Source organism: Mustela nivalis (assembly GCF_964662115.1).
Source record: "Mustela nivalis genome assembly, chromosome: 14".
Lineage (NCBI taxonomy): Eukaryota > Metazoa > Chordata > Mammalia > Carnivora > Mustelidae > Mustela > Mustela nivalis.
The window spans coordinates 48,811,910-48,825,215 of record NC_139033.1 but is presented as its reverse complement, the minus strand read 5'-3'; positions in this window follow the sequence as shown (position 1 = coordinate 48,825,215).

Here is a 13,306-nt window from a genome sequence, read left to right as displayed (position 1 = left end):
GCATATTGTCTAAGCAAATTATTTTAAATAACCTTTCAAAACAATTGTAAGATTATTACCAGTTCTAATTTATTTTTCTTTACTGCTTTAACTAGCTCTTCTTTCCAGGGACTACACAGTAAAATAATTAAATTCAGTGCTTCTTATTGTCATTCAGCTTTGACTGGTGCTTAACTATGAGGCTTAACTATTTGGAGCACATGACAAAGAAACAAGCCTGGAGGAGGCTGCAGTCATCCTTCACTATTAGCAAGTCTAATAAACATTTGATAGTTAGAAGGAGGAAACTTTACAGAATACATAATTAAATGCCAGTTGATTGAATACATATGACATGTTTCAATAGTACCCACTACTATATGCAAAATTTATAATAGATGTCCTAAAAAGATAATTGAGTTACCATGTGAGATTGCCTTCTTCTCATGTCGAGGGAAGTGTGTGACACATATATCCCTGTTTCATGCTGCCTGCCCATTCTGCCTAATGCTTCAAGCTCTCTTCCCGGGCAAATGGTAGGATTGTACTTCTTTATACCGTTGACATAAGATTTGACCATATGACTTGTTTGCCAGTAAAATAGGAGAGATAAAGCATGTCACTTCCAGGCAGAAAACATTAAAGGGTCAGTGTGAGACTTCCCATCCTTTCTTTTCCTGTGCCACGGATGCAGCTATGCTCCAGACAGTGTCTGTTCTGAAGTTTGGTCTGGGAGTGAGCAGGGTATCCAGACAACCTGTGATAGACACATGCTTCAGAGAGAAATAATGTATTCTGGTTTTAAGTTACTAATTTGGCAGTTATATATGACCAGACTTATAGCCCAGTGTATCCTGATATAACTTGAGCCTATTAGAATGCTTCATTATAGATGCTCAGTGGGCCACTTTAGTTACTGAGGAAAATACTAAGATCTGTTTAAAAAAAAACAAAACCAAATTTGAGAAAAACTAGTGGAAAGTTAATTTTAACATAGAATCACAAGTCATGAGGGCTCACTTAGTTACCAAATAAATAGTAGCACATGTAATTGGGGGATGTGAAAAATGACTAAGGTCAAACTCTCAAAGGCTTCTGGGAAAAAGGACTTTAATCAGGTCCTTAAATATTGGTAGGGTTTGAAGAAGCAAACATGATATTCCAGGTGAAAGAAGGAACTGAAGAAGTAAAAAGTATTAAGTTGGCCAGACTCAAAGAATAACAGATAGATAAATTTGAAAGAAACCAACAATGCACACATTTAGCCGACCAGAGGTGGACATGGCTGGAGACATGTTGTAGGACTGGATGTGGCAACACTTAAATGAAACTCCAAGAGTTTGAGTTTTATCCTCTAAGCAGGAGTCATTGAAATTTACTGTCCTGGGAAAAAGAGAGAGAACTGGGTGGCTAGTTCAAGGGTCCGTTTGATGAAAGAGAGCCTTCACAAGAAAAAAAAAGACGTGAGGTGTTTAGGAGATGTTTCTGAAAATACTACTAAGAGAAGGCTCCTTTGAATACAGGACTTTTAGCCAAAGTTTGGTGATGAGAAAGGGGAAATAGAGGACAGTTAGGATCAAGGTCTTCAAAGTAAGTACTGGCTATCAGTCTGTCAAATAAAACAAATGCCAACAGAGCTAAAAATTACACAGGTGAGTCTCCATCAGCTATGACAAGCAAGTAGTGCACACTCGTGATTAAAAGTCCCTGAGGAAAATACTAAGGCCTTTTTCTTCCTTATAAACTAGCACCAGATCTTACCCTGTAGTAGAATACCTTCTAGTAGGATCTACTGCCCTGTAGTAGAATACCTTCAAATCATTTTGACTTCTATTACCAAGATCATTTGTTTTTTGAAATGAATTTTATTTCTTTCCACAACCCTCTTCTCTAGGAAAACCACCTACAAAAATATTTTTCTTATGAACTTTGAAAATTCCACATATTTTCTTCCTAGCCTATACAGATAGATTTTAAATTGTGGACATGGCTCAGAATACCAAAAAGAAAGGAAAGGAAGGTGAAAGAAATGATGTAAGAGATGAGAAGGAAAGAGAAAATTTCAGCAGAAGAGAGGGGAGAACAGAGGAGAACTTGAACGCGGCTTCCACCTCTTTAGTTACAGACACCTATTCTGTCTGCTAAATGCTAAGTCACCCAAGGAAATGTGTGTTTAACTGTGATCAGAGTCTTCAAGAAAATGTTTGGGATTTTTACAGTTTCAGACATACATGGCCATGGGAATAGGATTTTGTATTCCCTGGCACCTTCCTTTTTTGATGAAATAAAATATTAGACAACCATCTGTTTTTCTAAAATAGAGAAGACATGGCCTGGTTCAGTTGCTACTACTGCGCGGAGGCCATTATCTCTGTATTATATTATTCAATCGGTTAAAAAAAACCAAAAACAAACAAACAAACAAGAAACCCAGATTCTTTGTGCAGTTAAGAAATTGTAACGTGCCACAGACATAAAAGAGAGAAAGCTTGTTTTTCAACATTGGTTTTGTCTTGGATTTTCCTGGGGCATACAGGCCGTTGTTCTTTCCAGAACAAGAGTCTTCAGGCTGCTGCTGCCACCTACAGAGCTGATTGGATATTTCTCCACAGCCAATGGAGGAAACAACCAGGCATTGTTTTTGCTGTTGACTGCTGTGCCTGAATTTTATTTCGCCATCAAGTATTAGCCACGTGGGCTTTCTGGGTAACACTGTGCCCTGAAGTGAAATCACTTTGACTTTTTATTGTGCCAGTACCTCATATTCCTGGGAGAACTGAAAACTAGCTTGTTGACTAGATTGTCCCATGGAATTCCTAAAATTGAAAGGTAGTCTTAATAAGTCTATCAATAAAAGCAGAGCAGTCAGAGAAATAAGAACAAATATCAGTTGTTCTTTGCATGATCATATCTTCAGAGTAATCTAATTCAAATGCATTTATATTTACCTGTTTTTAATTATACTTTTTTGAATCACATCACTTGCATTCATACGTTTTATGGCAAAGCTATTTAACAGACTTCATATATAACCACAAACATCTCCTATTCAAAATTGAGTGTGAAAGTCAATATCTATTTAAGTTCCTTAGTCTTAGAAGTGAATAGTAAATTTATTTTTGAATTGGTAGTGAAATTAGCTGCAAAATTGGAGTATTTTCCCAAGTTCCTTTTCTAGAGTTTAAGAAAATTGGCCTCTAAGGATTTGATATTGTTGCTATATGTGTGTTATATGTTATTTCATGATATATTTTTGTTAATAAACGTACCATTGTTGAGAGAACACTAATCCAACGGTTTATGCCAGTCAAGGGCCTAGATGTATATATTGAGCCCAGGCATTATGGGGAGGGCTTCTGTTATGTGAAGAATGAGACAGGAAGCAAGGATGTGCATAAGGCCTGCAATCCAGAAACACAAAGTCTGTCTCTTCCCAACAAACTGCCTAGGACTAGCGAGAAGGTAATGCTTCTTAATAACCTTTCCTGTGGTGAAGGACTCATTTATTTTCTTCAATCTGCTATGAGTACTACTCATAACATAGCACCATAAAAATAAACTTGTAGAAAAATGAAATACACACATAGCAAAGACATACACAGTGCAACTGAGTCCCCCATTTTAAATTATTATATTCAACAGACATAAATTTAGCCTACACATGGACCCAACACTTCCATATACTCGCTCTCAATTTCATTACTCATTGCCACCTGGTATCAAACAGTGCCTGAATGGATGTAGGTCCACAGACCCTGCTTTGAGTAGCATTGCTCTAGGCTGAGATCAAACTATGATGCATTTGGAAAACAAATTGAGTCCATGGGCACAGGGGCTGTTACTGTTCTTGCTCAGGCTTAAAGCTTATGTATTTAGCACAGTCCCCTTTCAATTTCAAAATCAATAAAAGACTGTAATTTCAGACATACAGAATAAATCCTGGAATGGTGAGGGATTCCATCTCATATTATCAGTCAAATCATACTCTCATTTTAATCCCGATTCGTATTTCCACATTTGGCCTCAGATCTGTTATAATCAGAATAGGATGTGAGTCCAAAAGCCCTCCTTCTAGCAGGCCAGGAGGCAACTGTGTACCACACAAAGTGATTCATGTGACAGTTCTAAGGTAGGAGAAGGAAAGCAATCTTTTTGGACTCCTAGGAAATAATAGCACACCCTGCTGAGCACTCCTTTATCTCCAAAACCTTAACATCTGACCTTCCAGCATTCACTTTCAGGTTTTCATTGTTCCTGCTGCCAGCCCTTAACTCCCACTCCAACTGCTCTGCTATCTTCCCAATACCCTGGGGCCTTTACCACACCTTCCTCTTCCCTGTGAAGGCTGCTTTATATTGTGATTTTCATGCCTTTTCCCCCTTTTCTTGTTCTTCTTGTTTAGCCCAGACTAAGGGGGAGATATTTTTCTATCAACCAGCCTTTCTCTTCAGAAGCTTCAATTTTTTTCTCCTTGGTGGCACTCTCCCACAAAATATGTATAAACGGCTACCATATTTAAAAGTCTCACATCAATCTTATAGTTGACTTTATTTTCCCACCCAAGTTTGTTCTTTATTTACTATATAAAGCTCCTCCGGACAAAAAGCCTCCCTCTCTCTTCTCCGTCTCTCATTGTATGTCTTGACCCACCTCAATGTGACTTCTGTCTCTAACTTTAAACCAAAGCTGTAAGAGCACCAGTGACTTCATCCCTGTTTTCATGGAACAAAGCCACATTACCTTTCTTGATGCCTATGTTTTGTCTATTTGTTGTGATGTCTGCACTTTTTTGTGTGGTATCAGCGTCAAGGGATTGACTTTATACTTTCGCCAGGTACAGCCTGACTCCATCCTAGAGCGTGTTGCCTGTACACAAAAAAAATAAGCTTTTTTTTTTTTTTTTTAAATCCTGGAAGCTTCTATTTAGATAATTTCCTTTTTTTAAAACATATTTTTTCTAATGTCATATATCTAAAGATGACATATCCTACGTGAAAGAATCCAGACACAAGTTTGAAAGTTGCGGTTTACGTCTCCCGCAGGTCTGGTGTCTCTGCCTGTTCCACTAAACTCTTTCTGTTTTTCTCCTCATTTTCCGTACTTTGGATCCATGGGTCTTGTGGTGCAGGCACATACCAGGAACCTTATTTCCTTTCCTCTGTTGGAATTTTTTTCCCTCCGGATTTAGCTTTTCAACATTACTCATTTTACTGGAGTACTTATTGCTGTCAGAAATTATATGATTTTTTTTTAAAAACACATTTATTGTCTTGTATAACCAAGATATAAACATTGAGGGCAGGGGTTTGTTTTCCTCATGACTGGGTTGTCTGAGCCCTGGCTAGGTTCTCTGAGGACAATTAATCCAGCCTTTTCCTTCAGTATATGAGGAAGCTGAAGTCAAGGGAAGACAAATGATGTATGCCAGGTTTTACTCTTGGTAGCAGAGCCAGAACCGACACCCAGACTTCTTCCTCCGACCAGTAGTTTTCCATATTCCCACTGAGATGTTCTTAATGGCACAGGGGAGTCAGTGTATATACCAGGGGATCAAGCATTAGAATCCAACGTGACTCATTTGAATTTGTTCTAGGAATTTAAGCGTATTTTGTATTTTAGTTTATGATATTTCTGTGTTGGGATTTAATGGATACATAAATCATGGAGTAATGATTTCTTTCTACTATGATGCATCATATACATTCTGAGAACTTCAGCATTAGACAAATTAGGGTTCAAATCCTGGTTCTACTACTCACTTACTGTGAACTGAAAAAAATCAAATAACCTTTTTATGAATCAGTTTTCCTGTGTTTAAAATGAAGACACTTATGCTTTCTATTTAAAAAGTTTTTTTTTTTTTTTTAATTAAAAGAAGTAACACTTAAAATACTTATAGGAGAGCTACCTGACACAAAGAAAATGGCCAATAACTATTAGGAATGACTATGATCTTCACTGTTTGGGACACATAATGTTGGTGACACTAAAGTTGTTCGGTATGTGCTGCCTTGGTATTAATAACCAGGAGAACCTGAAATGGTGTAACCACAGTATCCCTCCTAACTCTGCTCCCATGGATAAAGTCCCCTAGCCAAATAAACTCCTTGTAAAGGGGGCCAAACACAGTTCATGCTCAACCCTAAGGAGATGGTTTCAGTTCCGGGCCAGTTCGTAGAATTATTTTAACAAGGCAATCACACACTTCCACAAGAAGTAAGGGCCAGCACACTGTCTTGATGCTACCAACTCTGCTCTCCACAGCCCCTGGTGGTTCACTCTGTTGCCCAGTGCAAACTCTGTGTGGCCATGAGTGGCCGGCTGAGTCCTCCTCCCTGGATTTCACAGTCCATGTGACTACGATCCTTCTTCACAGCATGTTTGACTAAGAAACTGCTGGGGTTTTTTTGTTTGTTTAAATTTATTTATTTGACACGGAGAGAGATCCCAAGTAGGCAGAGAAGCAGGCAGAGAGAGGAGGAAGCAGGCTCCCTGCTGAGCAGAGAGATGGATGTGGGGCTCAAACCCAGGACCCTGAGATCATGACCTGAGCTGAAGGCAGAGGCTTAACCCACTGAGCCACCCAGGTGCCCCGAAACTGCTGTTTATCTTATGTGTTCAGTGTCAGTCATACATATGGCCATCCTCATAACCACAGCATAAGAACCCTCCCCCACCAACGACTACATAGAAAATGATTAAAATAAGAATTACATACCTTAATTTTATTTTGAGAACAATGCAAGCTGGTCCTCAAATGCTGTGATGAAATATTCTCTCTTTCCAGTCTCACTTCAACCTATATCCAAGACACAAAACATGTGTTTTGGTTGAGATATTCTGCTTTGCTTCATAGGAGACTTGATCATGCACGTTATGATAAGCAAAACTAAAATCGAACCTTGTTTCTGCCCTGCTTCAAGCCCCTCTGCAGATTCTTATCAAGCAAAACTCTGCATATAAAAGCAGGCTTTGACCTATTTTCCCAGCCACATCTCGTCCTACACCTTGTGTTTAAATACTGTTAAGTTAAACCTGTATTTTTATTTCATGCTTCAGATACTTGGTGGTTTCATTTCATCTACTTAGAACAATGTTCTTGCTTTTCTTCAGTTGGATAACTTCAACGGAACATTCCCCAGGAGTAAGAACACACATCTTCCCTTCTAAGAAACATTTCCTGAATTAAAAACTTGGACCTATTTCCCTCATTGCTGACCCATAAGCAACATCATGGAATGACATGTTCTTCCTCTTCATCTTCTGAGAGGGAGAAGCGATGTCTTAATTATCTCTGGACTCCTAGGGCCTAGAACTGTCCTGTGAATGACAAGTACTAAATACCTGTGGTAAAACTGACCAGATCCACTGCTTTTTTTTTTTTTTTTTTTCCTGGTCATAGGAGCACTTCTCCTCATGCACACTCTCTAACAACCTACATATTCCAAATACTTCTGTATTTAACCCAAAATTAATCTCACATTGGACTTTTATTCAATCTGTGGCCATATTCTCTGTTCACAAAAATAATCAAATCTTTTTTTAAATATTTTTAAAAATTTAAAAATTTTTTAATTATTTTATGTTATAGTCTTTTTTTTTTTTTAAGATTTTATTTATTTGACAGAGATCACAAGTAGACAGAGAGGCAGGCAGAGAGAGAGAGGAAGGGAAGCAGGCGCCCCACTAAGCAGAGAGCCCGATGTGGGGCTCGATCCCAGGACCCTGAGATCATGACCTGAGCCTAAGGCAGAGGCTTTAACCCACTGAGCCACCCAGGCACCCTGTTATAGTTTTTTTAAAAATAAAATGGCACAAGTACAAATACAAAGAGTATGATGCAAATTATACTCTGTCATAGAATGAAGAGTTAATTTTAAGACTATTTGTATCAAGACAACTTGATATGTATCAAGGTTACTTTGAATTTAGAATTTTTCCAATAGCTTTAAAATTGGATTTCATATATGAATGTAATCTGTGTAGATGTGACATAAGGTATACCGAGAGTCATTTAAGTAATATTCTGATTGACTGACTTCATCCATTCTCACCGCCTCTCTATTGGCTTTCCCTGGCCTTGGTCAAACTATTTGGAAAGAAAATTAAACTCCTAGGAAAAAAAAAAATGGAAAATTGATTTTTAGTTAAGTTTTATTTATTAAATGACACAAGATTGGAGAAGTGAATATTGTTGATATTCTGTCTGAGAATATTACCCCCTATAATTATTTACATATTATACACACAAATATATAATACATATGTGTATCAAAGATCCACTGTAAAAATCATCATGATTCTTTAAGATAAGTGATGGCTTGAAATAGCTACAAATGCAAAATAAAATTGCTAATGCAAACATTTTTACTTTCTGGACCATCCCGATATCTTAGAAAAACAAAAGTTTTGGAGATAAATTGGTTTGCTGGAGAACAAGCACTGGGTGGTAAGAAATGCCCAGGCATTTCATTTTAGCAATATTTTCCTCTGTTTCGTTCTCCTGCATGACCATGGGGAGTCAGGCATGCCTGATGGGAGTCTTTTACAATCTTACAGAAAACTCCATCTCATTTCCTCAATCCATCACTTCTAAATGTCCTGCTTTTTCTGTATTCAGATCATTTATGTGCTTCATTAGAATTAGACATTCATTCTCCCTGTTTGAAGAAATATTTGTAAATGACTACATTTAAAATAACATGATTTACTATACACAGAAGAAACTGTATTTGATGAAAAATAGAAGCAAAACTAAGGGATGGCCTACGTGTCCATTTTTTTTTCTTGAAACTTCTGAATGTTGATATATTCTTATGAGAGTATGAGTCATTGTTCAAATTCTAGGATATCTAGTTGTTTCCCGGAAGAGTTTCATTTCCCATAGTCTTTCCAAATAGAAATAATCCTCTGCTCTAGATAATTCAGTTGTATCAGACTACTTGTTTTCCTTGAGAAGACATCTGGAGAGTGACTGTCTTTCACCTTTTGACTCCTTTGATAGAGACATGAGTCTACTCTATTTACACAAATTCATTTTGCATGATAGTTCCTTTCTTTCCTTTTTTATTTTTTCCAAGGTTTAATTTATTTGAGAGACAGAAAGAAAGAGCATGAGAGGGGAGAGGGTCAGAGGGAGAAGCAGCCGAGCAGGGAGCTTAGGACTCAATCCTAGGACTCCGGGTTCATAACCTGAGCCAATGGCAGTTGCTTAACCAACAGAGTCATCCAGGCTCCCTGCATGACGGTTTCTGATTATCCTTCTTGGAGCATCAGGTTACCATACTTAAACAATAAAGTCAACTAACAAACAATGCAAGGCTGGATAAATTAAGGTTCTGAAAGATAGTGTGGGCAGCAGAGTGGGGCTGTGGAAGTTCAGAGTAGGAAGAGTAGATTTTCACTGCTGATGAAGCAAGGCCGCACAGAAGAGGAGACGTTATATTGGCCTGTATGAAAAAAGCAAGCAAACAAAAACCAAAAGAGCAAGGAGAGGGTGACAAGACTCCAGAAGAAAATACAGAGTTCACAAAAAATGCCATGGAGGACAGTAAAGTATAACTTGACAACAGGAAGTAGAAATTTGGTGCTCCAGTGAATTTATTTTCATCTTTACTGAGGTATAAAATTGACATTCAGCAAATTGCACATTTTTGAAGTACAGAATTTGTTGAGCTTTGATATAAGTACACACCTACGAAACCATCAATACAGGAAAATAATGAACATATTCATTGACTCCAAGGGTTTCCTTATGCTCCTCAGTCATCTATCCCTCCCTTAATCCCCAGGTAACCAGGGACATATTTTTCAGAACTATATATTACTTCCCATTTTCTAGAATTTTATACAAATAGAATCATACTTTTAATGGTCTTGTTTCTTGCATTCATCATAATGACTTTTACTTCCATCAGTGCTTTGGCATGCCTCCCATGACATGCTGGTAAATATTTAACAATCAGCTCTCTGGTGGCAGTGAACAGAGTGGGTTTGGCGGGGGGCTGCTGATTTGTAGTATTTGCTGATCCATGTAATATCAATACTCCCACCATGATTGATTTCAAGCTACCAACGTGATGTCACTGAACTTAAAGTTGCAAGAGATGCACACAATCAGATCTTGCAAACTAGTACTAGCCAAATCCAGCTTATCACTGCTTATATCAATGTTTCATTCCTAATTATTAATATTCCACTGTAGGGATATTTGTCAATCCATTCACCCATTGATGAATATTTGGGCTGCTTCCAGTTTAGGGATATTACAAATAGAGCCCCTATGAATATTTTTGAACTAGTCTTTTTTTGGACACAGACTTTCTTGTCTCCGAGGCAAATACCTTGAAATGAGATGGCTGGGTATATTATAATCATACACCTTTATTTTTTTTAAGACTTTACTTATTTGACAGAGAGAGATCACAAGTAGGCAGAGAGGCAGGCAGAGAGGGGGGGGGAAGCAGGCTCCCTGCCGAGCAGAGAGCCTGATGCGGGGGCTTGATCCCAGCATCCTGGGATCATTACTTGAGCCGAAGGCAGAGGCTTTAACCTCTTAGCCACCCAGGCACCCTTAAACATATACCTTTTTAAGAAACTGCAAAACTTTTCCAAAGTGGTTGAACCACATTACATTCTCACCAAATAGTATAGGAATGTTCCATTCGATCCACATTTTCCCCAACACCTTAGTATCACCAGAATTTTTCATTTTTACCATTGTATTGAGATTGTGTATACCATATTGTCATTTTAATTAGCATATACCTAATGACTAATGATACTGAATGTCTTTTAACATACCTATCTGTTACCCATGTATCCCTTTTGGAAAGTATTCAAATTTGGGGGGATTTTTAAGAATTTTTTATTGGGTTCATTTTTATTATTTTTGAATTATAAAAATTTATTCACATATTCCATTAGAAATTCTTTGCCAGATATACATTTTGCAAATATTATCTTGATTTGTGGTTTTGCTTCTCATTTTCATAAGTGACTTTTGAAAAGCAAATCTTTTTTTTTCTTTTATTATTTTTTTCATCATAACAAGTGTACTTTTTAATCTCCATCATTTATTTCACCCATCCTCCCACTTACCACCCCTCTGGCAACCACCAGTTAGCTCTCTATAGTTAAGAGTCTGGTTCTTGATTTGTCTCTCTCTCTTTCTTCTTCCTTTGTTTAGTTTCTTATATTCCACATGAGTGAGATCATATGGTATTTGTCTTTCTCTAACTTATTTCACTGTATCCATGTTGTTGCAAATGGCAAGGTTTCATTCTTTTTATGGCTGAATAATATCATGCTATACATAGATAGATCTGTCTATATCTATGTCTATAACTCTATCTCACATCTTCTTTAACCATTCATCTATTGAGGGGCACTTGGGCTACATAGTTCCTTTGTAAATAATACAATATTATCCTGATTTGCAGCTTAGTTCCATTGTAAACATTGCTGGCAATAAATTCAGGAGTGGATGTATCCCTTTGAATTAGAATTTACAAAATTGTAATTTTGGGGTAAATATCCAGTAGTGCAATTCCTGGATCATAGGGTAGTTCTATTTTTAATTTTTTGAGGACCCTCCATACTGTTTTCTGCAGTGCCGTACCAGTTTGCATTTCTACCAACAGCACATGAAGGTTCCTTTTGCTCCACATCCTTGCCAACATTTGTTGTTTCTGGTGTTTTGATTTTAGCCATTCTGACAGGTGTGAGGTAATATCTCATTGTTTTGATTTGTATTTCCCTGACGATGAGTGGTGTTGAGCATCTCTTCATGTGTCTGTTAGACATCTGAATGTTTTCTTTGGAAAATGTCTGTCCATGTCTTTTGCCCATTTTTAAATTGGATTATTTGTTTTCTAGGTGTTGAGTTATATTAGTATTTTTATATATTTTGGATACTAACTCTTTATCAGATAGGTCATTTGCAAATATCTTCTTGCATTCAGTGGGTTGCCTTTTAGCTTTATTGTTCCTCTGCTATATAGAAGCATTTTATTTTGATGTAGTCCCAAAGTTTTTTTTTTTTTTTTGTTGACCTTGCCTCAGGAAATATATTTAGAAAAATGTTCCTATGGCCAATGTCAGAGAAGTTACTGATTCTGATCTCTTCTAGGATTTTCATGATTTCCGTCTCAGATTTATGTGTTTAGTCCATTTTGAGTTTATTTTTGTGTATGGTGAAAGAAAGTGGTACAGTTTCATTCTTTTGCATGTAGCTGCCCAGTTTTCCCACCATTCCTTGAAGAGACTGTCTTCTTTTCCACTGGATATTCATTCCTTCTTTGTTGAAGATTAACTGATCATATAATTGTGGATTTATTTCTCGGTTTTCTATTCTATTCCAATACCTATGTATCTATTTGTATGCCAGTACCATACTGTTTTAATTACTACTGCTTTTTAAGACAACTTGATTTCTATAATTGTGATACCTCCAGTTTTATACTTCTTTTTTCTTGTTAAAGATTCTTTTTTACTTATTTGAGAGACAGAGCATGCAAGAGCTGGAGGGAGGGGCGGAGGGAGAGGGGGAAGCAAGCTTCCTGTGAGTAGGGAGCCCAGACTGGGTTTGATCCCAGGACCATGGAATCATGACCTAAGTCAAAGGCAGATGCTTAACCAACTTAGCCACCCAGGTGCCCCTTGTCTTTCTTTTTCAACATTGCTTTAGCTATTCAAGGCCTTTTGTGGTTCCACACAAATTTTAGGACTATCTGTTTTTTTCTGTGAAAAATGTTATTGATACTTTGATAGGGATTGCATTAAATGTGTATATTTTAAAAAGTGCAGTACAGACACTTTAGCAATATTTTTCTTCCAATCCATGAGTACAGAATGTCTTTCCAATTCTTTTTGCCATCTTTAATTTCTTTCATCATCGTTTTGTAGTTTTCAGAGTACAAGTCTTTCACCTCTTTGGTTAAGTTTATTCCTAGATATTTTATTGTTTCTAGTACAACTATAAATGGGATTGTTTTCTTAATTTCAGTTTCAGCTGTTTTATTATTAGCATATAGGAATGCAACAGATTTTCATACATTGATTATGTATCTTGCAGTTTTACTGAATTCATTTATCAGCTCTAGTTGTCAATCCTTTTTAGTTTTTTTTTTTAAGATTTTATTTATTTATTTGGCAGATTGAGATCACAAGTAGGCAGAGATGCAGGCAGAGAGAGAGAGGAAGCAGGCTCCCCGCTGAGCAGAGAGCCTGATGTGGGGCTCAATCCCAGGACCACGGGATCATGACCTGAGCTGAAGGCAGAGACTTTAACCCACTGAGCCACCCAGGCACCCCAAACATTTTTAGT